The following is a 23036-nucleotide window of genomic DNA, read 5'->3' on the forward strand; positions in this document are numbered from 1 at the left end:
ATTGGAATGTGTACCAGTGGCTGGTGGGTGGTCCTTGAAGGTCCCGGGAGGAGGCGGCGAGGAGGCAGCGGGTGGCTGGGCTTCGGCCTTGGCCCAGGAACGTCATTTATTCTGCGTGGTGCCGCGTGTGCCCTGTGCAGCTTCGATGTGTGCGGCTGACGCTCTGTGGTTCCTGTTCCTGTCATAAAAGGCCCTGTACAAGGGGATAAGAAATGCATCATTGGTTACCAAAATAAAACAGTGTCTTTCTGCCTGTGTCATTCTGTTTGGTTTCTTTGAGCGTTTGTTTCTTAAATACACAGCAAGTGTCACTCTCTCTCTCTCTCTCTCTGTCACACACACACACACACACACCAAAGCACACACACCAAAGCGCGCACACACACACACACACACACACACACACACCAAAGCGCGCACACACACACACACACACACACACACACACAGACACAGACACTGTGAGGTTTGCAGTGCAAAATTTGAATTTTAGTGCATGGTGATTTGTCTCCCTCCAGTGGCCCACGGCAGGTATGATGAGGCTTAAATGATAGGTTATGGGGAAAAAGCCAGGAGAGGATGGGACAAAAGTGGAATAACTGAAAAAGTAAGAGGTGTAGAGGGCTGATGTTGGTGTCTAGGTGGGGGTTTTGGTGGGTGCCGGACGCTGTGGCGAAGAGGCCACGCCGATGGCTTCTTCGGTTCTGGAGATATGGCGAATCGGACCAAAAAGGATGGGACAAAACGGTCCCAGTCGGAGAAAGGAAGGTGCAGAGGGCCTGGGTCCACCACCACTGTACTCAGCAGGCCCTGCCGGGTCGTTCGACACGCAGCATGGCAGGGATCGGTGACATAACATGTAGCAGTTTCCCTTCACAGAAGCGTCTGCAGCAGGTGGGTGGAGGAGGAGGCAGCAGAACCAGGCCTTTGGAGCACTGTGTCATCTCCTGGTCCTGATGCTTTGAATCTCCCTCTCTGTCTGTCTGTCTGTCTGTCTGTCACACACACACACACACACACAGAAGCTGGTCAAGTGCTGTGCAACTGGGATTGCACCTGTCGTCCACAGGAGGGCGCCTAGCTGGGAAGTCCAGTACATTCCATATTAAAGTTGTTGCAAGTGCATTTTTTGTGTAAAAGACAGACACACACACACACACACACACACACACACTGTAAGGTCTGAAGTGCAAAATTTGAATTACATTCCTTTGTATCTCTCCCTCTCTCTCTCTCTCTCTCTCTCTCTCTGTCTCTCTCTCTCTCTCTCTCTCTCTGTCAACACACACACACACACACACACACACACACACACACACACACACACACTCAATGGAGTATAAAATAAAGACCGGGGCAGTTCTCTCACTGGAGTCTCTTAGAGTGGAGGCTGCCCTTGCTAGCAAGAAGTTCTGTGTGTTTCTCTTCTCTGAGTCTTTACTGAAGAAGTGTTTTATAACATTTTCCTTAACAACTGACATGTGTTTTTTGTGTAAAAGAGAGAGAGACACACACACACACACACACACACACACACACACACACACACACACACACACACACACACTCACACTCACAGGCTCAGAGATGAGGGAAAAACAACAGAAATCAGGATAGATTTTAATGTCAGGAGATGCCCTGTGATGCTGGGGCCATTGTGTAAGATTGGAATGTGTACCAGTGGCTGGTGGGTGGTCCTTGAAGGTCCCGGGAGGAGGCGGCGAGGAGGCAGCGGGTGGCTGGGCTTGAGCTGTGGATCAGGGACGTCATTAATTCTGCCTGGTGCTGCGTGTGCCCTGTGCAGCTTGGATGTCTGCCGCTGACGCTCTGTGGTTCCTGTTCTGCTGATCTCCTGGTCCACACACGGCTTCAGGGTGTACTGTACAAGGGGAGAAGAAATGCATCATTGGTTACCAAAATAAAACAGTGTCTTTCTGCCTGTGTCATTCTGTTTGGTTTCTTTGAGCGTTTGTTTCTTAAATACACAGCAAGTGTCACTCTCTCTCTCTCTCTGTCACACACACACACACACACACACACACACACACACACACACACACACACACAGACACTGTGAGGTCTGCAGTTCAAAATTTGAATCTCAGAGCTTGGTGTTTTTGTCTCCCTCCAGTGGACAAATGCAGGTATGATGAGGGTTGGTTAGGTTAGGGGGTAATAGCCAGAGCTTGACGGAATAAAATGGAATAACTGGGAAAGTAAGTGTCGTAGAGGGATGAAAGTGGTGTCTACGGGGGGGTTTCGGGGTGCTCCGGACACCCTGGTGAAGACCCCATGTCGATAGCACCAACGGTTCTGGACTTGGTGTAAATGGGTCCAAATTTGACGGAATAAAAAGGTCAAAGTGGCAGATAGGAGTGTCCGATCGGGCCGATTCCACCACCACTGTACTCAGCAGGCCCTGCCGGGTCGTTCGACACGCAGCATGGCAGGGATCGGTGACATAACATGTAGCAGTTTCCCTTCACAGAAGCGTCTGCAGCAGGTGGGTGGAGGAGGAGGCAGCAGAACCAGGCCTTTGGAGCACTGTGTCATCTCCTGGTCCTGATGCTTTGAATCTCCCTCTCTGTCTGTCTGTCTGTCTGTCTGTCACACACACACACACACACACACAGAAGCTGGTCAAGTGCTGTGCAACTGGGATTGCACCTGTCGTCCACAGGAGGGCGCCTAGCTGGGAAGTCCAGTACATTCCATATTAAAGTTGTTGCAAGTGCATTTTTTGTGTAAAAGACAGAGACACACACACACACACACACACACACACACACAGTAAGGTCTGAAGTGCAAAATTTGAATTACATTCCTTTGTATCTCTCCCTCTCTCTCTCTCTCTCTCTCTCTCTCTGTCTCTCTCTCTCTCTCTCTGTCAACACACACACACACACACACACACACACTCACACACACCAAAGCACACAGACAGAAGCTGGTCACAACTGCTGTGCAACTGGGATTGAACCAGGGGTGCTCCCTCTGCTGGCTCAATGCGGTACAAAGTGTCAGAAGCTGTTAGATATCTGCTTTTGACAATCAATTGCACCTGTCATCCACAGGAGGGCGCCTAGCTGGGAAGTCCAGTACATTCCATATTAAAGTTGTTGCAAGTGCATTTTTTGTGTAAAAGACAGACACACACACACACACACACACACACACACACACACACACACACACACACACACACACACTGTAAGGTCTGAAGTGCAAAATTTGAATTACATTCCTTTGTATCTCTCCCTCTCTCTCTCTCTCTCTCTCTCTCTCTGTCTCTCTCTCTCTCTCTCTCTCTCTGTCAACACACACACACACACACACACACACACACACACACACACACACTCAATGGAGTATAAAATAAAGACCGGGGCAGTTCTCTCACTGGAGTCTCTTAGAGTGGAGGCTGCCCTTGCTAGCAAGAAGTTCTGTGTGTTTCTCTTCTCTGAGTCTTTACTGAAGAAGTGTTTTATAACATTTTCCTTAACAACTGACATGTGTTTTTTGTGTAAAAGAGAGAGAGACACACACACACACACACACACACACACACACACACACACACACACTCACACTCACAGGCTCAGAGATGAGGGAAAAACAACAGAAATCAGGATAGATTTTAATGTCAGGAGATGCCCTGTGATGCTGGGGCCATTGTGTAAGATTGGAATGTGTACCAGTGGCTGGTGGGTGGTCCTTGAAGGTCCCGGGAGGAGGCGGCGAGGAGGCAGCGGGTGGCTGGGCTTGAGCTGTGGATCAGGGACGTCATTAATTCTGCCTGGTGCTGCGTGTGCCCTGTGCAGCTTGGATGTCTGCCGCTGACGCTCTGTGGTTCCTGTTCTGCTGATCTCCTGGTCCACACACGGCTTCAGGGTGTACTGTACAAGGGGAGAAGAAATGCATCATTGGTTACCAAAATAAAACAGTGTCTTTCTGCCTGTGTCATTCTGTTTGGTTTCTTTGAGCGTTTGTTTCTTAAATACACAGCAAGTGTCACTCTCTCTCTCTCTCTCTCTGTCACACACACACACACACACACACACACACACACACACACACACACACACACAGACACTGTGAGGTCTGCAGTTCAAAATTTGAATCTCAGAGCTTGGTGTTTTTGTCTCCCTCCAGTGGACAAATGCAGGTATGATGAGGGTTGGTTAGGTTAGGGGGTAATAGCCAGAGCTTGACGGAATAAAATGGAATAACTGGGAAAGTAAGTGTCGTAGAGGGATGAAAGTGGTGTCTACGGGGGGGTTTCGGGGTGCTCCGGACACCCTGGTGAAGACCCCATGTCGATAGCACCAACGGTTCTGGACTTGGTGTAAATGGGTCCAAATTTGACGGAATAAAAAGGTCAAAGTGGCAGATAGGAGTGTCCGATCGGGCCGATTCCACCACCACTGTACTCAGCAGGCCCTGCCGGGTCGTTCGACACGCAGCATGGCAGGGATCGGTGACATAACATGTAGCAGTTTCCCTTCACAGAAGCGTCTGCAGCAGGTGGGTGGAGGAGGAGGCAGCAGAACCAGGCCTTTGGAGCACTGTGTCATCTCCTGGTCCTGATGCTTTGAATCTCCCTCTCTGTCTGTCTGTCTGTCTGTCTGTCACACACACACACACACACACACAGAAGCTGGTCAAGTGCTGTGCAACTGGGATTGCACCTGTCGTCCACAGGAGGGCGCCTAGCTGGGAAGTCCAGTACATTCCATATTAAAGTTGTTGCAAGTGCATTTTTTGTGTAAAAGACAGACACACACACACACACACACACACACAGTAAGGTCTGAAGTGCAAAATTTGAATTACATTCCTTTGTATCTCTCCCTCTCTCTCTCTCTCTCTCTCTCTCTCTCTCTCTCTCTCTCTCTCTGTCTCTCTCTCTCTCTCTCTGTCAACACACACACACACACACACACTCACACACACCAAAGCACACAGACAGAAGCTGGTCACAACTGCTGTGCAACTGGGATTGAACCAGGGGGGCTCCCTCTGCTGGCTCAATGCGGTACAAAGTGTCAGAAGCTGTTAGATATCTGCTTTTGACAATCAATTGCACCTGTCATCCACAGGAGGGCGCCTAGCTGGGAAGTCCAGTACATTCCATATTAAAGTTGTTGCAAGTGCATTTTTTGTGTAAAAGACAGACACACACACACACACACACACACACACACACACACACACACACACTGTAAGGTCTGAAGTGCAAAATTTGAATTACATTCCTTTGTATCTCTCCCTCTCTCTCTCTCTCTCTCTCTCTCTGTCTCTCTCTCTCTCTCTCTCTCTCTGTCAACACACACACACACACACACACACACACACACACACACACACACACTCAATGGAGTATAAAATAAAGACCGGGGCAGTTCTCTCACTGGAGTCTCTTAGAGTGGAGGCTGCCCTTGCTAGCAAGAAGTTCTGTGTGTTTCTCTTCTCTGAGTCTTTACTGAAGAAGTGTTTTATAACATTTTCCTTAACAACTGACATGTGTTTTTTGTGTAAAAGAGAGAGACACACACACACACACACACACACACACACACTCACACTCAGCGGCTCAGAGATGAGGGAAAAACAACAGAAATCAGGATAGATTTTAATGTCAGGAGATGCCCTGTGATGCTGGGGCCATTGTGTAAGATTGGAATGTGTACCAGTGGCTGGTGGGTGGTCCTTGAAGGTCCCGGGAGGAGGCGGCGAGGAGGCAGCGGGTGGCTGGGCTTCGGCCTTGGCCCAGGAACGTCATTTATTCTGCGTGGTGCCGCGTGTGCCCTGTGCAGCTTCGATGTGTGCGGCTGACGCTCTGTGGTTCCTGTTCCTGTCATAAAAGGCCCTGTACAAGGGGATAAGAAATGCATCATTGGTTACCAAAATAAAACAGTGTCTTTCTGCCTGTGTCATTCTGTTTGGTTTCTTTGAGCGTTTGTTTCTTAAATACACAGCAAGTGTCACTCTCTCTCTCTCTCTCTCTGTCACACACACACACACACACACCAAAGCACACACACCAAAGCGCGCACACACACACACACACACACACACACACCAAAGCGCGCACACACACACACACACACACACACACACACACAGACACAGACACTGTGAGGTTTGCAGTGCAAAATTTGAATTTTAGTGCATGGTGATTTGTCTCCCTCCAGTGGCCCACGGCAGGTATGATGAGGCTTAAATGATAGGTTATGGGGAAAAAGCCAGGAGAGGATGGGACAAAAGTGGAATAACTGAAAAAGTAAGAGGTGTAGAGGGCTGATGTTGGTGTCTAGGTGGGGGTTTTGGTGGGTGCCGGACGCTGTGGCGAAGAGGCCACGCCGATGGCTTCTTCGGTTCTGGAGATATGGCGAATCGGACCAAAAAGGATGGGACAAAACGGTCCCAGTCGGAGAAAGGAAGGTGCAGAGGGCCTGGGTCCACCACCACTGTACTCAGCAGGCCCTGCCGGGTCGTTCGACACGCAGCATGGCAGGGATCGGTGACATAACATGTAGCAGTTTCCCTTCACAGAAGCGTCTGCAGCAGGTGGGTGGAGGAGGAGGCAGCAGAACCAGGCCTTTGGAGCACTGTGTCATCTCCTGGTCCTGATGCTTTGAATCTCCCTCTCTGTCTGTCTGTCTGTCTGTCTGTCACACACACACACACACACACAGAAGCTGGTCAAGTGCTGTGCAACTGGGATTGCACCTGTCGTCCACAGGAGGGCGCCTAGCTGGGAAGTCCAGTACATTCCATATTAAAGTTGTTGCAAGTGCATTTTTTGTGTAAAAGACAGACACACACACACACACACACACACACACACTGTAAGGTCTGAAGTGCAAAATTTGAATTACATTCCTTTGTATCTCTCCCTCTCTCTCTCTCTCTCTCTCTCTCTCTGTCTCTCTCTCTCTCTCTCTCTCTCTGTCAACACACACACACACACACACACACACACACACACACACACACACACACTCAATGGAGTATAAAATAAAGACCGGGGCAGTTCTCTCACTGGAGTCTCTTAGAGTGGAGGCTGCCCTTGCTAGCAAGAAGTTCTGTGTGTTTCTCTTCTCTGAGTCTTTACTGAAGAAGTGTTTTATAACATTTTCCTTAACAACTGACATGTGTTTTTTGTGTAAAAGAGAGAGAGACACACACACACACACACACACACACACACACACACACACACACACACACACACTCACACTCACAGGCTCAGAGATGAGGGAAAAACAACAGAAATCAGGATAGATTTTAATGTCAGGAGATGCCCTGTGATGCTGGGGCCATTGTGTAAGATTGGAATGTGTACCAGTGGCTGGTGGGTGGTCCTTGAAGGTCCCGGGAGGAGGCGGCGAGGAGGCAGCGGGTGGCTGGGCTTGAGCTGTGGATCAGGGACGTCATTAATTCTGCCTGGTGCTGCGTGTGCCCTGTGCAGCTTGGATGTCTGCCGCTGACGCTCTGTGGTTCCTGTTCTGCTGATCTCCTGGTCCACACACGGCTTCAGGGTGTACTGTACAAGGGGAGAAGAAATGCATCATTGGTTACCAAAATAAAACAGTGTCTTTCTGCCTGTGTCATTCTGTTTGGTTTCTTTGAGCGTTTGTTTCTTAAATACACAGCAAGTGTCACTCTCTCTCTCTCTCTGTCACACACACACACACACACACACACACACACACACACACACACACACACACAGACACTGTGAGGTCTGCAGTTCAAAATTTGAATCTCAGAGCTTGGTGTTTTTGTCTCCCTCCAGTGGACAAATGCAGGTATGATGAGGGTTGGTTAGGTTAGGGGGTAATAGCCAGAGCTTGACGGAATAAAATGGAATAACTGGGAAAGTAAGTGTCGTAGAGGGATGAAAGTGGTGTCTACGGGGGGGTTTCGGGGTGCTCCGGACACCCTGGTGAAGACCCCATGTCGATAGCACCAACGGTTCTGGACTTGGTGTAAATGGGTCCAAATTTGACGGAATAAAAAGGTCAAAGTGGCAGATAGGAGTGTCCGATCGGGCCGATTCCACCACCACTGTACTCAGCAGGCCCTGCCGGGTCGTTCGACACGCAGCATGGCAGGGATCGGTGACATAACATGTAGCAGTTTCCCTTCACAGAAGCGTCTGCAGCAGGTGGGTGGAGGAGGAGGCAGCAGAACCAGGCCTTTGGAGCACTGTGTCATCTCCTGGTCCTGATGCTTTGAATCTCCCTCTCTGTCTGTCTGTCTGTCTGTCTGTCACACACACACACACACACACACAGAAGCTGGTCAAGTGCTGTGCAACTGGGATTGCACCTGTCGTCCACAGGAGGGCGCCTAGCTGGGAAGTCCAGTACATTCCATATTAAAGTTGTTGCAAGTGCATTTTTTGTGTAAAAGACAGAGACACACACACACACACACACACACACACAGTAAGGTCTGAAGTGCAAAATTTGAATTACATTCCTTTGTATCTCTCCCTCTCCCTCTCTCTCTCTCTCTCTCTCTCTCTCTCTCTCTGTCAACACACACACACACACACACACACACTCACACACACCAAAGCACACAGACAGAAGCTGGTCACAACTGCTGTGCAACTGGGATTGAACCAGGGGGGCTCCCTCTGCTGGCTCAATGCGGTACAAAGTGTCAGAAGCTGTTAGATATCTGCTTTTGACAATCAATTGCACCTGTCATCCACAGGAGGGCGCCTAGCTGGGAAGTCCAGTACATTCCATATTAAAGTTGTTGCAAGTGCATTTTTTGTGTAAAAGACAGACACACACACACACACACACACACACACACACACACACACACACACACACACACAGACACTGTGAGGTCTGCAGTTCAAAATTTGAATCTCAGAGCTTGGTGTTTTTGTCTCCCTCCAGTGGACAAATGCAGGTATGATGAGGGTTGGTTAGGTTAGGGGGTAATAGCCAGAGCTTAGGGTTAGGGTTAGGGTGTGGAAAAGGAAACAGGGTCCCAGCAACTGCTGGTCCCCTGTTGGTGCACTCTCACTCGACTGGAGTGGGCATTGATGCCCCCTGATCAAAAAATTACCCATCTTGGGTTATAGTTGCTAGCTGTTTATGATTGAGCCCGTCGCGACGTTTCGGCGTTGTTTCGCCTTCATCAGGCTGGGCTCAATGATGTAGGGACTGTCTTGTCCTCTATTTATATGTTTCCCTTAACTAAGGTTTTCTTTGTGACTTTCTTGTCTTCTATTTCTCTGTTTCTTCTTACTTAGGTTTCTTTCTGCATTTTCTTAGCTTTTTCTGTGCTTTTTTCTGTTTTTCTCAACCCTGCTTGGGGAGTTCTATTTTTCTGTTTGTCTCAACCCTACTTGGGGAGCTTTTCTTTTATGTGCTTTCTTCTTAGCTTTCTCTGTACTTTTTTCTTAGTTTTTCTCTATTTTTCTTCTCTGTGTACCCTTTGTGACTCTCTTGTCATCTATTTCCATTTTTCCTTTTTGTTCTCTTGTTTTTATTCATGGCACCCCCTATTCCTTAGTCCACTCTTTCATCTTTATATTTCTGGCACCCCCATCTTTAGTAACCACTCTATTTAGGCTTCTTTTTCTGTTTTTCTGTTTTTCCATTTTTTAGGCTTTTTTTCTGTTTTTCTGGGGGGTGGGGGGGAGGGAGGGGGGATAGGTTAGGATTAGGGTAGGAGATATGGGCAGGGGCATCACCCACTCCACCGGGACCTGGCTGGTTAGGGTGTGGAAAAGGAAACAGGGTCCCAGCAACTGCTGGTCCCCTGTTGGTGCACTCTCACTCGACTGGAGTGGGCATTGATGCCCCCTGATCAAAAAATTACCCATCTTGGGTTATAGTTGCTAGCTGTTTATGATTGAGCCCGTCGCGACGTTTCGGCGTTGTTTCGCCTTCATCAGGCTGGGCTCAATGATGTAGGGACTGTCTTGTCCTCTATTTATATGTTTCCCTTAACTAAGGTTTTCTTTGTGACTTTCTTGTCTTCTATTTCTCTGTTTCTTCTTACTTAGGTTTCTTTCTGCATTTTCTTAGCTTTTTCTGTGCTTTTTTCTGTTTTTCTCAACCCTGCTTGGGGAGTTCTATTTTTCTGTTTGTCTCAACCCTACTTGGGGAGCTTTTCTTTTATGTGCTTTCTTCTTAGCTTTCTCTGTACTTTTTTCTTAGTTTTTCTCTATTTTTCTTCTCTGTGTACCCTTTGTGACTCTCTTGTCATCTATTTCCATTTTTCCTTTTTGTTCTCTTGTTTTTATTCATGGCACCCCCTATTCCTTAGTCCACTCTTTCATCTTTATATTTCTGGCACCCCCATCTTTAGTAACCACTCTATTTAGGCTTCTTTTTCTGTTTTTCTGTTTTTCCATTTTTTAGGCTTTTTTTCTGTTTTTCTGGGGGGTGGGGGGGAGGGAGGGGGGATAGGTTAGGATTAGGGTAGGAGATATGGGCAGGGGCATCACCCACTCCACCGGGACCTGGCTGGTTAGGGTGTGGAAAAGGAAACAGGGTCCCAGCAACTGCTGGTCCCCTGTTGGTGCACTCTCACTCGACTGGAGTGGGCATTGATGCCCCCTGATCAAAAAATTACCCATCTTGGGTTATAGTTGCTAGCTGTTTATGATTGAGCCCGTCGCGACGTTTCGGCGTTGTTTCGCCTTCATCAGGCTGGGCTCAATGATGTAGGGACTGTCTTGTCCTCTATTTATATGTTTCCCTTAACTAAGGTTTTCTTTGTGACTTTCTTGTCTTCTATTTCTCTGTTTCTTCTTACTTAGGTTTCTTTCTGCATTTTCTTAGCTTTTTCTGTGCTTTTTTCTGTTTTTCTCAACCCTGCTTGGGGAGTTCTATTTTTCTGTTTGTCTCAACCCTACTTGGGGAGCTTTTCTTTTATGTGCTTTCTTCTTAGCTTTCTCTGTACTTTTTTCTTAGTTTTTCTCTATTTTTCTTCTCTGTGTACCCTTTGTGACTCTCTTGTCATCTATTTCCATTTTTCCTTTTTGTTCTCTTGTTTTTATTCATGGCACCCCCTATTCCTTAGTCCACTCTTTCATCTTTATATTTCTGGCACCCCCATCTTTAGTAACCACTCTATTTAGGCTTCTTTTTCTGTTTTTCTGTTTTTCCATTTTTTAGGCTTTTTTTCTGTTTTTCTGGGGGGTGGGGGGGAGGGAGGGGGGATAGGTTAGGATTAGGGTAGGAGATATGGGCAGGGGCATCACCCACTCCACCGGGACCTGGCTGGTTAGGGTGTGGAAAAGGAAACAGGGTCCCAGCAACTGCTGGTCCCCTGTTGGTGCACTCTCACTCGACTGGAGTGGGCATTGATGCCCCCTGATCAAAAAATTACCCATCTTGGGTTATAGTTGCTAGCTGTTTATGATTGAGCCCGTCGCGACGTTTCGGCGTTGTTTCGCCTTCATCAGGCTGGGCTCAATGATGTAGGGACTGTCTTGTCCTCTATTTATATGTTTCCCTTAACTAAGGTTTTCTTTGTGACTTTCTTGTCTTCTATTTCTCTGTTTCTTCTTACTTAGGTTTCTTTCTGCATTTTCTTAGCTTTTTCTGTGCTTTTTTCTGTTTTTCTCAACCCTGCTTGGGGAGTTCTATTTTTCTGTTTGTCTCAACCCTACTTGGGGAGCTTTTCTTTTATGTGCTTTCTTCTTAGCTTTCTCTGTACTTTTTTCTTAGTTTTTCTCTATTTTTCTTCTCTGTGTACCCTTTGTGACTCTCTTGTCATCTATTTCCATTTTTCCTTTTTGTTCTCTTGTTTTTATTCATGGCACCCCCTATTCCTTAGTCCACTCTTTCATCTTTATATTTCTGGCACCCCCATCTTTAGTAACCACTCTATTTAGGCTTCTTTTTCTGTTTTTCTGTTTTTCCATTTTTTAGGCTTTTTTTCTGTTTTTCTGGGGGGTGGGGGGGAGGGAGGGGGGATAGGTTAGGATTAGGGTAGGAGATATGGGCAGGGGCATCACCCACTCCACCGGGACCTGGCTGGTTAGGGTGTGGAAAAGGAAACAGGGTCCCAGCAACTGCTGGTCCCCTGTTGGTGCACTCTCACTCGACTGGAGTGGGCATTGATGCCCCCTGATCAAAAAATTACCCATCTTGGGTTATAGTTGCTAGCTGTTTATGATTGAGCCCGTCGCGACGTTTCGGCGTTGTTTCGCCTTCATCAGGCTGGGCTCAATGATGTAGGGACTGTCTTGTCCTCTATTTATATGTTTCCCTTAACTAAGGTTTTCTTTGTGACTTTCTTGTCTTCTATTTCTCTGTTTCTTCTTACTTAGGTTTCTTTCTGCATTTTCTTAGCTTTTTCTGTGCTTTTTTCTGTTTTTCTCAACCCTGCTTGGGGAGTTCTATTTTTCTGTTTGTCTCAACCCTACTTGGGGAGCTTTTCTTTTATGTGCTTTCTTCTTAGCTTTCTCTGTACTTTTTTCTTAGTTTTTCTCTATTTTTCTTCTCTGTGTACCCTTTGTGACTCTCTTGTCATCTATTTCCATTTTTCCTTTTTGTTCTCTTGTTTTTATTCATGGCACCCCCTATTCCTTAGTCCACTCTTTCATCTTTATATTTCTGGCACCCCCATCTTTAGTAACCACTCTATTTAGGCTTCTTTTTCTGTTTTTCTGTTTTTCCATTTTTTAGGCTTTTTTTCTGTTTTTCTGGGGGGTGGGGGGGAGGGAGGGGGGATAGGTTAGGATTAGGGTAGGAGATATGGGCAGGGGCATCACCCACTCCACCGGGACCTGGCTGGTTAGGGTGTGGAAAAGGAAACAGGGTCCCAGCAACTGCTGGTCCCCTGTTGGTGCACTCTCACTCGACTGGAGTGGGCATTGATGCCCCCTGATCAAAAAATTACCCATCTTGGGTTATAGTTGCTAGCTGTTTATGATTGAGCCCGTCGCGACGTTTCGGCGTTGTTTCGCCTTCATCAGGCTGGGCTCAATGATGTAGGGACTGTCTTGTCCTCTATTTATATGTTTCCCTTAACTAAGGTTTTCTTTGTGACTTTCTTGTCTTCTATTTCTCTGTTTCTTCTTACTTAGGTTTCTTTCTGCATTTTCTTAGCTTTTTCTGTGCTTTTTTCTGTTTTTCTCAACCCTGCTTGGGGAGTTCTATTTTTCTGTTTGTCTCAACCCTACTTGGGGAGCTTTTCTTTTATGTGCTTTCTTCTTAGCTTTCTCTGTACTTTTTTCTTAGTTTTTCTCTATTTTTCTTCTCTGTGTACCCTTTGTGACTCTCTTGTCATCTATTTCCATTTTTCCTTTTTGTTCTCTTGTTTTTATTCATGGCACCCCCTATTCCTTAGTCCACTCTTTCATCTTTATATTTCTGGCACCCCCATCTTTAGTAACCACTCTATTTAGGCTTCTTTTTCTGTTTTTCTGTTTTTCCATTTTTTAGGCTTTTTTTCTGTTTTTCTGGGGGGTGGGGGGGAGGGAGGGGGGATAGGTTAGGATTAGGGTAGGAGATATGGGCAGGGGCATCACCCACTCCACCGGGACCTGGCTGGTTAGGGTGTGGAAAAGGAAACAGGGTCCCAGCAACTGCTGGTCCCCTGTTGGTGCACTCTCACTCGACTGGAGTGGGCATTGATGCCCCCTGATCAAAAAATTACCCATCTTGGGTTATAGTTGCTAGCTGTTTATGATTGAGCCCGTCGCGACGTTTCGGCGTTGTTTCGCCTTCATCAGGCTGGGCTCAATGATGTAGGGACTGTCTTGTCCTCTATTTATATGTTTCCCTTAACTAAGGTTTTCTTTGTGACTTTCTTGTCTTCTATTTCTCTGTTTCTTCTTACTTAGGTTTCTTTCTGCATTTTCTTAGCTTTTTCTGTGCTTTTTTCTGTTTTTCTCAACCCTGCTTGGGGAGTTCTATTTTTCTGTTTGTCTCAACCCTACTTGGGGAGCTTTTCTTTTATGTGCTTTCTTCTTAGCTTTCTCTGTACTTTTTTCTTAGTTTTTCTCTATTTTTCTTCTCTGTGTACCCTTTGTGACTCTCTTGTCATCTATTTCCATTTTTCCTTTTTGTTCTCTTGTTTTTATTCATGGCACCCCCTATTCCTTAGTCCACTCTTTCATCTTTATATTTCTGGCACCCCCATCTTTAGTAACCACTCTATTTAGGCTTCTTTTTCTGTTTTTCTGTTTTTCCATTTTTTAGGCTTTTTTTCTGTTTTTCTGGGGGGTGGGGGGGAGGGAGGGGGGATAGGTTAGGATTAGGGTAGGAGATATGGGCAGGGGCATCACCCACTCCACCGGGACCTGGCTGGTTAGGGTGTGGAAAAGGAAACAGGGTCCCAGCAACTGCTGGTCCCCTGTTGGTGCACTCTCACTCGACTGGAGTGGGCATTGATGCCCCCTGATCAAAAAATTACCCATCTTGGGTTATAGTTGCTAGCTGTTTATGATTGAGCCCGTCGCGACGTTTCGGCGTTGTTTCGCCTTCATCAGGCTGGGCTCAATGATGTAGGGACTGTCTTGTCCTCTATTTATATGTTTCCCTTAACTAAGGTTTTCTTTGTGACTTTCTTGTCTTCTATTTCTCTGTTTCTTCTTACTTAGGTTTCTTTCTGCATTTTCTTAGCTTTTTCTGTGCTTTTTTCTGTTTTTCTCAACCCTGCTTGGGGAGTTCTATTTTTCTGTTTGTCTCAACCCTACTTGGGGAGCTTTTCTTTTATGTGCTTTCTTCTTAGCTTTCTCTGTACTTTTTTCTTAGTTTTTCTCTATTTTTCTTCTCTGTGTACCCTTTGTGACTCTCTTGTCATCTATTTCCATTTTTCCTTTTTGTTCTCTTGTTTTTATTCATGGCACCCCCTATTCCTTAGTCCACTCTTTCATCTTTATATTTCTGGCACCCCCATCTTTAGTAACCACTCTATTTAGGCTTCTTTTTCTGTTTTTCTGTTTTTCCATTTTTTAGGCTTTTTTTCTGTTTTTCTGGGGGGTGGGGGGGAGGGAGGGGGGATAGGTTAGGATTAGGGTAGGAGATATGGGCAGGGGCATCACCCACTCCACCGGGACCTGGCTGGTTAGGGTGTGGAAAAGGAAACAGGGTCCCAGCAACTGCTGGTCCCCTGTTGGTGCACTCTCACTCGACTGGAGTGGGCATTGATGCCCCCTGATCAAAAAATTACCCATCTTGGGTTATAGTTGCTAGCTGTTTATGATTGAGCCCGTCGCGACGTTTCGGCGTTGTTTCGCCTTCATCAGGCTGGGCTCAATGATGTAGGGACTGTCTTGTCCTCTATTTATATGTTTCCCTTAACTAAGGTTTTCTTTGTGACTTTCTTGTCTTCTATTTCTCTGTTTCTTCTTACTTAGGTTTCTTTCTGCATTTTCTTAGCTTTTTCTGTGCTTTTTTCTGTTTTTCTCAACCCTGCTTGGGGAGTTCTATTTTTCTGTTTGTCTCAACCCTACTTGGGGAGCTTTTCTTTTATGTGCTTTCTTCTTAGCTTTCTCTGTACTTTTTTCTTAGTTTTTCTCTATTTTTCTTCTCTGTGTACCCTTTGTGACTCTCTTGTCATCTATTTCCATTTTTCCTTTTTGTTCTCTTGTTTTTATTCATGGCACCCCCTATTCCTTAGTCCACTCTTTCATCTTTATATTTCTGGCACCCCCATCTTTAGTAACCACTCTATTTAGGCTTCTTTTTCTGTTTTTCTGTTTTTCCATTTTTTAGGCTTTTTTTCTGTTTTTCTGGGGGGTGGGGGGGAGGGAGGGGGGATAGGTTAGGATTAGGGTTAGGGGTTAGGGTTAGGGGTTAGGGTTAGGGTTAGGGGTTAGGGTTAGGGGTTAGGGTTAGGGGGGTTAGGGTTAGGGGTTAGGGTTAGGGTTAGGGGTTAGGGTTAGGGTTAGGGGTTAGGGTTAGGGTTAGGGGTTAGGGTTAGGGGTTAGGGTTAGGGTTAGGGGTTAGGGTTAGGGGGTTAGGGTTAGGGTTAGGGGTAGGGGGGTTAGGGTTAGGGGTTAGGGTTAGGTTAGGGGGTAATAGCCAGAGCTTGACGGAATAAAATGGAATAACTGGGAAAGTAAGTGTCGTAGAGGGATGAAAGTGGTGTCTACGGGGGGGTTTCGGGGTGCTCCGGACACCCTGGTGAAGACCCCATGTCGATAGCACCAACGGTTCTGGACTTGGTGTAAATGGGTCCAAATTTGACGGAATAAAAAGGTCAAAGTGGCAGATAGGAGTGTCCGATCGGGCCGATTCCACCACCACTGTACTCAGCAGGCCCTGCCGGGTCGTTCGACACGCAGCATGGCAGGGATCGGTGACATAACATGTAGCAGTTTCCCTTCACAGAAGCGTCTGCAGCAGGTGGGTGGAGGAGGAGGCAGCAGAACCAGGCCTTTGGAGCACTGTGTCATCTCCTGGTCCTGATGCTTTGAATCTCCCTCTCTGTCTGTCTGTCTGTCTGTCTGTCACACACACACACACACACACACAGAAGCTGGTCAAGTGCTGTGCAACTGGGATTGCACCTGTCGTCCACAGGAGGGCGCCTAGCTGGGAAGTCCAGTACATTCCATATTAAAGTTGTTGCAAGTGCATTTTTTGTGTAAAAGACAGAGACACACACACACACACACACACACACACACACAGTAAGGTCTGAAGTGCAAAATTTGAATTACATTCCTTTGTATCTCTCCCTCTCTCTCTCTCTCTCTCTCTCTCTCTGTCTCTCTCTCTCTCTCTCTGTCAACACACACACACACACACACACACACACTCACACACACCAAAGCACACAGACAGAAGCTGGTCACAACTGCTGTGCAACTGGGATTGAACCAGGGGTGCTCCCTCTGCTGGCTCAATGCGGTACAAAGTGTCAGAAGCTGTTAGATATCTGCTTTTGACAATCAATTGCACCTGTCATCCACAGGAGGGCGCCTAGCTGGGAAGTCCAGTACATTCCATATTAAAGTTGTTGCAAGTGCATTTTTTGTGTAAAAGACAGACACACACACACACACACACACACACACACACACACACACACACACACACACACACACACTGTAAGGTCTGAAGTGCAAAATTTGAATTACATTCCTTTGTATCTCTCCCTCTCTCTCTCTCTCTCTCTCTCTCTCTGTCTCTCTCTCTCTCTCTCTCTCTCTGTCAACACACACACACACACACACACACACACACACACACACACACACTCAATGGAGTATAAAATAAAGACCGGGGCAGTTCTCTCACTGGAGTCTCTTAGAGTGGAGGCTGCCCTTGCTAGCAAGAAGTTCTGTGTGTTTCTCTTCTCTGAGTCTTTACTGAAGAAGTGTTTTATAACATTTTCCTTAACAACTGACATGTGTTTTTTGTGTAAAAGAGAGAGAGACACACACACACACACACACACACACACACACACACACACACACACACACTCACACTCACAGGCTCAGAGATGAGGGAAAAACAACAGAAATCAGGATAGATTTTAATGTCAGGAGATGCCCTGTGATGCTGGGGCCATTGTGTAAGATTGGAATGTGTACCAGTGGCTGGTGGGTGGTCCTTGAAGGTCCCGGGAGGAGGCGGCGAGGAGGCAGCGGGTGGCTGGGCTTGAGCTGTGGATCAGGGACGTCATTAATTCTGCCTGGTGCTGCGTGTGCCCTGTGCAGCTTGGATGTCTGCCGCTGACGCTCTGTGGTTCCTGTTCTGCTGATCTCCTGGTCCACACACGGCTTCAGGGTGTACTGTACAAGGGGAGAAGAAATGCATCATTGGTTACCAAAATAAAACAGTGTCTTTCTGCCTGTGTCATTCTGTTTGGTTTCTTTGAGCGTTTGTTTCTTAAATACACAGCAAGTGTCACTCTCTCTCTCTCTCTCTCTGTCACACACACACACACACACACACACACACACACACACACACACACACACACAGACACTGTGAGGTCTGCAGTTCAAAATTTGAATCTCAGAGCTTGGTGTTTTTGTCTCCCTCCAGTGGACAAATGCAGGTATGATGAGGGTTGGTTAGGTTAGGGGGTAATAGCCAGAGCTTGACGGAATAAAATGGAATAACTGGGAAAGTAAGTGTCGTAGAGGGATGAAAGTGGTGTCTACGGGGGGGTTTCGGGGTGCTCCGGACACCCTGGTGAAGACCCCATGTCGATAGCACCAACGGTTCTGGACTTGGTGTAAATGGGTCCAAATTTGACGGAATAAAAAGGTCAAAGTGGCAGATAGGAGTGTCCGATCGGGCCGATTCCACCACCACTGTACTCAGCAGGCCCTGCCGGGTCGTTCGACACGCAGCATGGCAGGGATCGGTGACATAACATGTAGCAGTTTCCCTTCACAGAAGCGTCTGCAGCAGGTGGGTGGAGGAGGAGGCAGCAGAACCAGGCCTTTGGAGCACTGTGTCATCTCCTGGTCCTGATGCTTTGAATCTCCCTCTCTGTCTGTCTGTCTGTCTGTCTGTCACACACACACACACACACACACAGAAGCTGGTCAAGTGCTGTGCAACTGGGATTGCACCTGTCGTCCACAGGAGGGCGCCTAGCTGGGAAGTCCAGTACATTCCATATTAAAGTTGTTGCAAGTGCATTTTTTGTGTAAAAGACAGACACACACACACACACACACACACACAGTAAGGTCTGAAGTGCAAAATTTGAATTACATTCCTTTGTATCTCTCCCTCTCTCTCTCTCTCTCTCTCTCTCTCTCTCTCTCTCTCTCTCTCTGTCTCTCTCTCTCTCTCTCTGTCAACACACACACACACACACACACTCACACACACCAAAGCACACAGACAGAAGCTGGTCACAACTGCTGTGCAACTGGGATTGAACCAGGGGGGCTCCCTCTGCTGGCTCAATGCGGTACAAAGTGTCAGAAGCTGTTAGATATCTGCTTTTGACAATCAATTGCACCTGTCATCCACAGGAGGGCGCCTAGCTGGGAAGTCCAGTACATTCCATATTAAAGTTGTTGCAAGTGCATTTTTTGTGTAAAAGACAGACACACACACACACACACACACACACACACACACACACACACACACTGTAAGGTCTGAAGTGCAAAATTTGAATTACATTCCTTTGTATCTCTCCCTCTCTCTCTCTCTCTCTCTCTCTCTGTCTCTCTCTCTCTCTCTCTCTCTCTGTCAACACACACACACACACACACACACACACACACACACACACACACACTCAATGGAGTATAAAATAAAGACCGGGGCAGTTCTCTCACTGGAGTCTCTTAGAGTGGAGGCTGCCCTTGCTAGCAAGAAGTTCTGTGTGTTTCTCTTCTCTGAGTCTTTACTGAAGAAGTGTTTTATAACATTTTCCTTAACAACTGACATGTGTTTTTTGTGTAAAAGAGAGAGACACACACACACACACACACACACACACACACTCACACTCAGCGGCTCAGAGATGAGGGAAAAACAACAGAAATCAGGATAGATTTTAATGTCAGGAGATGCCCTGTGATGCTGGGGCCATTGTGTAAGATTGGAATGTGTACCAGTGGCTGGTGGGTGGTCCTTGAAGGTCCCGGGAGGAGGCGGCGAGGAGGCAGCGGGTGGCTGGGCTTCGGCCTTGGCCCAGGAACGTCATTTATTCTGCGTGGTGCCGCGTGTGCCCTGTGCAGCTTCGATGTGTGCGGCTGACGCTCTGTGGTTCCTGTTCCTGTCATAAAAGGCCCTGTACAAGGGGATAAGAAATGCATCATTGGTTACCAAAATAAAACAGTGTCTTTCTGCCTGTGTCATTCTGTTTGGTTTCTTTGAGCGTTTGTTTCTTAAATACACAGCAAGTGTCACTCTCTCTCTCTCTCTCTCTGTCACACACACACACACACACACCAAAGCACACACACCAAAGCGCGCACACACACACACACACACACACACACACCAAAGCGCGCACACACACACACACACACACACACACACACACAGACACAGACACTGTGAGGTTTGCAGTGCAAAATTTGAATTTTAGTGCATGGTGATTTGTCTCCCTCCAGTGGCCCACGGCAGGTATGATGAGGCTTAAATGATAGGTTATGGGGAAAAAGCCAGGAGAGGATGGGACAAAAGTGGAATAACTGAAAAAGTAAGAGGTGTAGAGGGCTGATGTTGGTGTCTAGGTGGGGGTTTTGGTGGGTGCCGGACGCTGTGGCGAAGAGGCCACGCCGATGGCTTCTTCGGTTCTGGAGATATGGCGAATCGGACCAAAAAGGATGGGACAAAACGGTCCCAGTCGGAGAAAGGAAGGTGCAGAGGGCCTGGGTCCACCACCACTGTACTCAGCAGGCCCTGCCGGGTCGTTCGACACGCAGCATGGCAGGGATCGGTGACATAACATGTAGCAGTTTCCCTTCACAGAAGCGTCTGCAGCAGGTGGGTGGAGGAGGAGGCAGCAGAACCAGGCCTTTGGAGCACTGTGTCATCTCCTGGTCCTGATGCTTTGAATCTCCCTCTCTGTCTGTCTGTCTGTCTGTCTGTCACACACACACACACACACACAGAAGCTGGTCAAGTGCTGTGCAACTGGGATTGCACCTGTCGTCCACAGGAGGGCGCCTAGCTGGGAAGTCCAGTACATTCCATATTAAAGTTGTTGCAAGTGCATTTTTTGTGTAAAAGACAGACACACACACACACACACACACACACACACTGTAAGGTCTGAAGTGCAAAATTTGAATTACATTCCTTTGTATCTCTCCCTCTCTCTCTCTCTCTCTCTCTCTCTCTGTCTCTCTCTCTCTCTCTCTCTCTCTGTCAACACACACACACACACACACACACACACACACACACACACTCAATGGAGTATAAAATAAAGACCGGGGCAGTTCTCTCACTGGAGTCTCTTAGAGTGGAGGCTGCCCTTGCTAGCAAGAAGTTCTGTGTGTTTCTCTTCTCTGAGTCTTTACTGAAGAAGTGTTTTATAACATTTTCCTTAACAACTGACATGTGTTTTTTGTGTAAAAGAGAGAGAGACACACACACACACACACACACACACACACACACACACACACACACACACACACTCACACTCACAGGCTCAGAGATGAGGGAAAAACAACAGAAATCAGGATAGATTTTAATGTCAGGAGATGCCCTGTGATGCTGGGGCCATTGTGTAAGATTGGAATGTGTACCAGTGGCTGGTGGGTGGTCCTTGAAGGTCCCGGGAGGAGGCGGCGAGGAGGCAGCGGGTGGCTGGGCTTGAGCTGTGGATCAGGGACGTCATTAATTCTGCCTGGTGCTGCGTGTGCCCTGTGCAGCTTGGATGTCTGCCGCTGACGCTCTGTGGTTCCTGTTCTGCTGATCTCCTGGTCCACACACGGCTTCAGGGTGTACTGTACAAGGGGAGAAGAAATGCATCATTGGTTACCAAAATAAAACAGTGTCTTTCTGCCTGTGTCATTCTGTTTGGTTTCTTTGAGCGTTTGTTTCTTAAATACACAGCAAGTGTCACTCTCTCTCTCTCTCTGTCACACACACACACACACACACACACACACACACACACACACACACACACACAGACACTGTGAGGTCTGCAGTTCAAAATTTGAATCTCAGAGCTTGGTGTTTTTGTCTCCCTCCAGTGGACAAATGCAGGTATGATGAGGGTTGGTTAGGTTAGGGGGTAATAGCCAGAGCTTGACGGAATAAAATGGAATAACTGGGAAAGTAAGTGTCGTAGAGGGATGAAAGTGGTGTCTACGGGGGGGTTTCGGGGTGCTCCGGACACCCTGGTGAAGACCCCATGTCGATAGCACCAACGGTTCTGGACTTGGTGTAAATGGGTCCAAATTTGACGGAATAAAAAGGTCAAAGTGGCAGATAGGAGTGTCCGATCGGGCCGATTCCACCACCACTGTACTCAGCAGGCCCTGCCGGGTCGTTCGACACGCAGCATGGCAGGGATCGGTGACATAACATGTAGCAGTTTCCCTTCACAGAAGCGTCTGCAGCAGGTGGGTGGAGGAGGAGGCAGCAGAACCAGGCCTTTGGAGCACTGTGTCATCTCCTGGTCCTGATGCTTTGAATCTCCCTCTCTGTCTGTCTGTCTGTCTGTCTGTCACACACACACACACACACACACAGAAGCTGGTCAAGTGCTGTGCAACTGGGATTGCACCTGTCGTCCACAGGAGGGCGCCTAGCTGGGAAGTCCAGTACATTCCATATTAAAGTTGTTGCAAGTGCATTTTTTGTGTAAAAGACAGAGACACACACACACACACACACACACACACAGTAAGGTCTGAAGTGCAAAATTTGAATTACATTCCTTTGTATCTCTCCCTCTCCCTCTCTCTCTCTCTCTCTCTCTCTCTCTCTCTCTGTCAACACACACACACACACACACACACACTCACACACACCAAAGCACACAGACAGAAGCTGGTCACAACTGCTGTGCAACTGGGATTGAACCAGGGGGGCTCCCTCTGCTGGCTCAATGCGGTACAAAGTGTCAGAAGCTGTTAGATATCTGCTTTTGACAATCAATTGCACCTGTCATCCACAGGAGGGCGCCTAGCTGGGAAGTCCAGTACATTCCATATTAAAGTTGTTGCAAGTGCATTTTTTGTGTAAAAGACAGACACACACACACACACACACACACACACACACACACACACACACACACACACACACACACAGACACTGTGAGGTCTGCAGTTCAAAATTTGAATCTCAGAGCTTGGTGTTTTTGTCTCCCTCCAGTGGACAAATGCAGGTATGATGAGGGTTGGTTAGGTTAGGGGGTAATAGCCAGAGCTTAGGGTTAGGGTTAGGGTGTGGAAAAGGAAACAGGGTCCCAGCAACTGCTGGTCCCCTGTTGGTGCACTCTCACTCGACTGGAGTGGGCATTGATGCCCCCTGATCAAAAAATTACCCATCTTGGGTTATAGTTGCTAGCTGTTTATGATTGAGCCCGTCGCGACGTTTCGGCGTTGTTTCGCCTTCATCAGGCTGGGCTCAATGATGTAG

General features: G+C 47.4%; 3 long non-coding RNA genes across 3 annotated transcripts in view; all 3 read right to left on the minus strand.

Annotated features, from left to right (window-relative positions):
- Positions 1 to 1684: 1684 nt before the first annotated feature.
- On the minus strand, positions 1685 to 5848 carry LOC146701009 (uncharacterized). The gene is made up of 3 exons (XR_014922691.1): positions 5691 to 5848; positions 3696 to 3896; positions 1685 to 1879 (listed from the first exon to the last, which is right to left on the minus strand). It is a non-coding gene; the product is annotated as an uncharacterized LOC146701009 (long non-coding RNA).
- A 1506-nt stretch (positions 5849 to 7354) lies between these two features.
- LOC146701010 (uncharacterized) lies at positions 7355 to 19695 on the minus strand. Its single transcript, XR_014922692.1, has 3 exons — positions 19538 to 19695; positions 17543 to 17743; positions 7355 to 7549 (listed from the first exon to the last, which is right to left on the minus strand). It is a non-coding gene; the product is annotated as an uncharacterized LOC146701010 (long non-coding RNA).
- Positions 19696 to 21193: 1498 nt separating this feature from the next.
- Positions 21194 to 23036, minus strand: part of LOC146701011 (uncharacterized) — a 9284-nt gene continuing 7441 nt past the window's right edge. The window contains exon 3 of the long non-coding RNA XR_014922693.1: positions 21194 to 21388. This is a non-coding gene — a long non-coding RNA (uncharacterized LOC146701011). The remainder of the gene's footprint in view (positions 21389 to 23036) is intronic.

The sequence above is a fragment of the Copadichromis virginalis genome, linkage group LG10, assembly GCF_057382275.1.
Source record: "Copadichromis virginalis isolate Kocher_CV1m ecotype Utaka linkage group LG10, C_Virginalis_male_GT1.1, whole genome shotgun sequence".
Lineage (NCBI taxonomy): Eukaryota > Metazoa > Chordata > Actinopteri > Cichliformes > Cichlidae > Copadichromis > Copadichromis virginalis.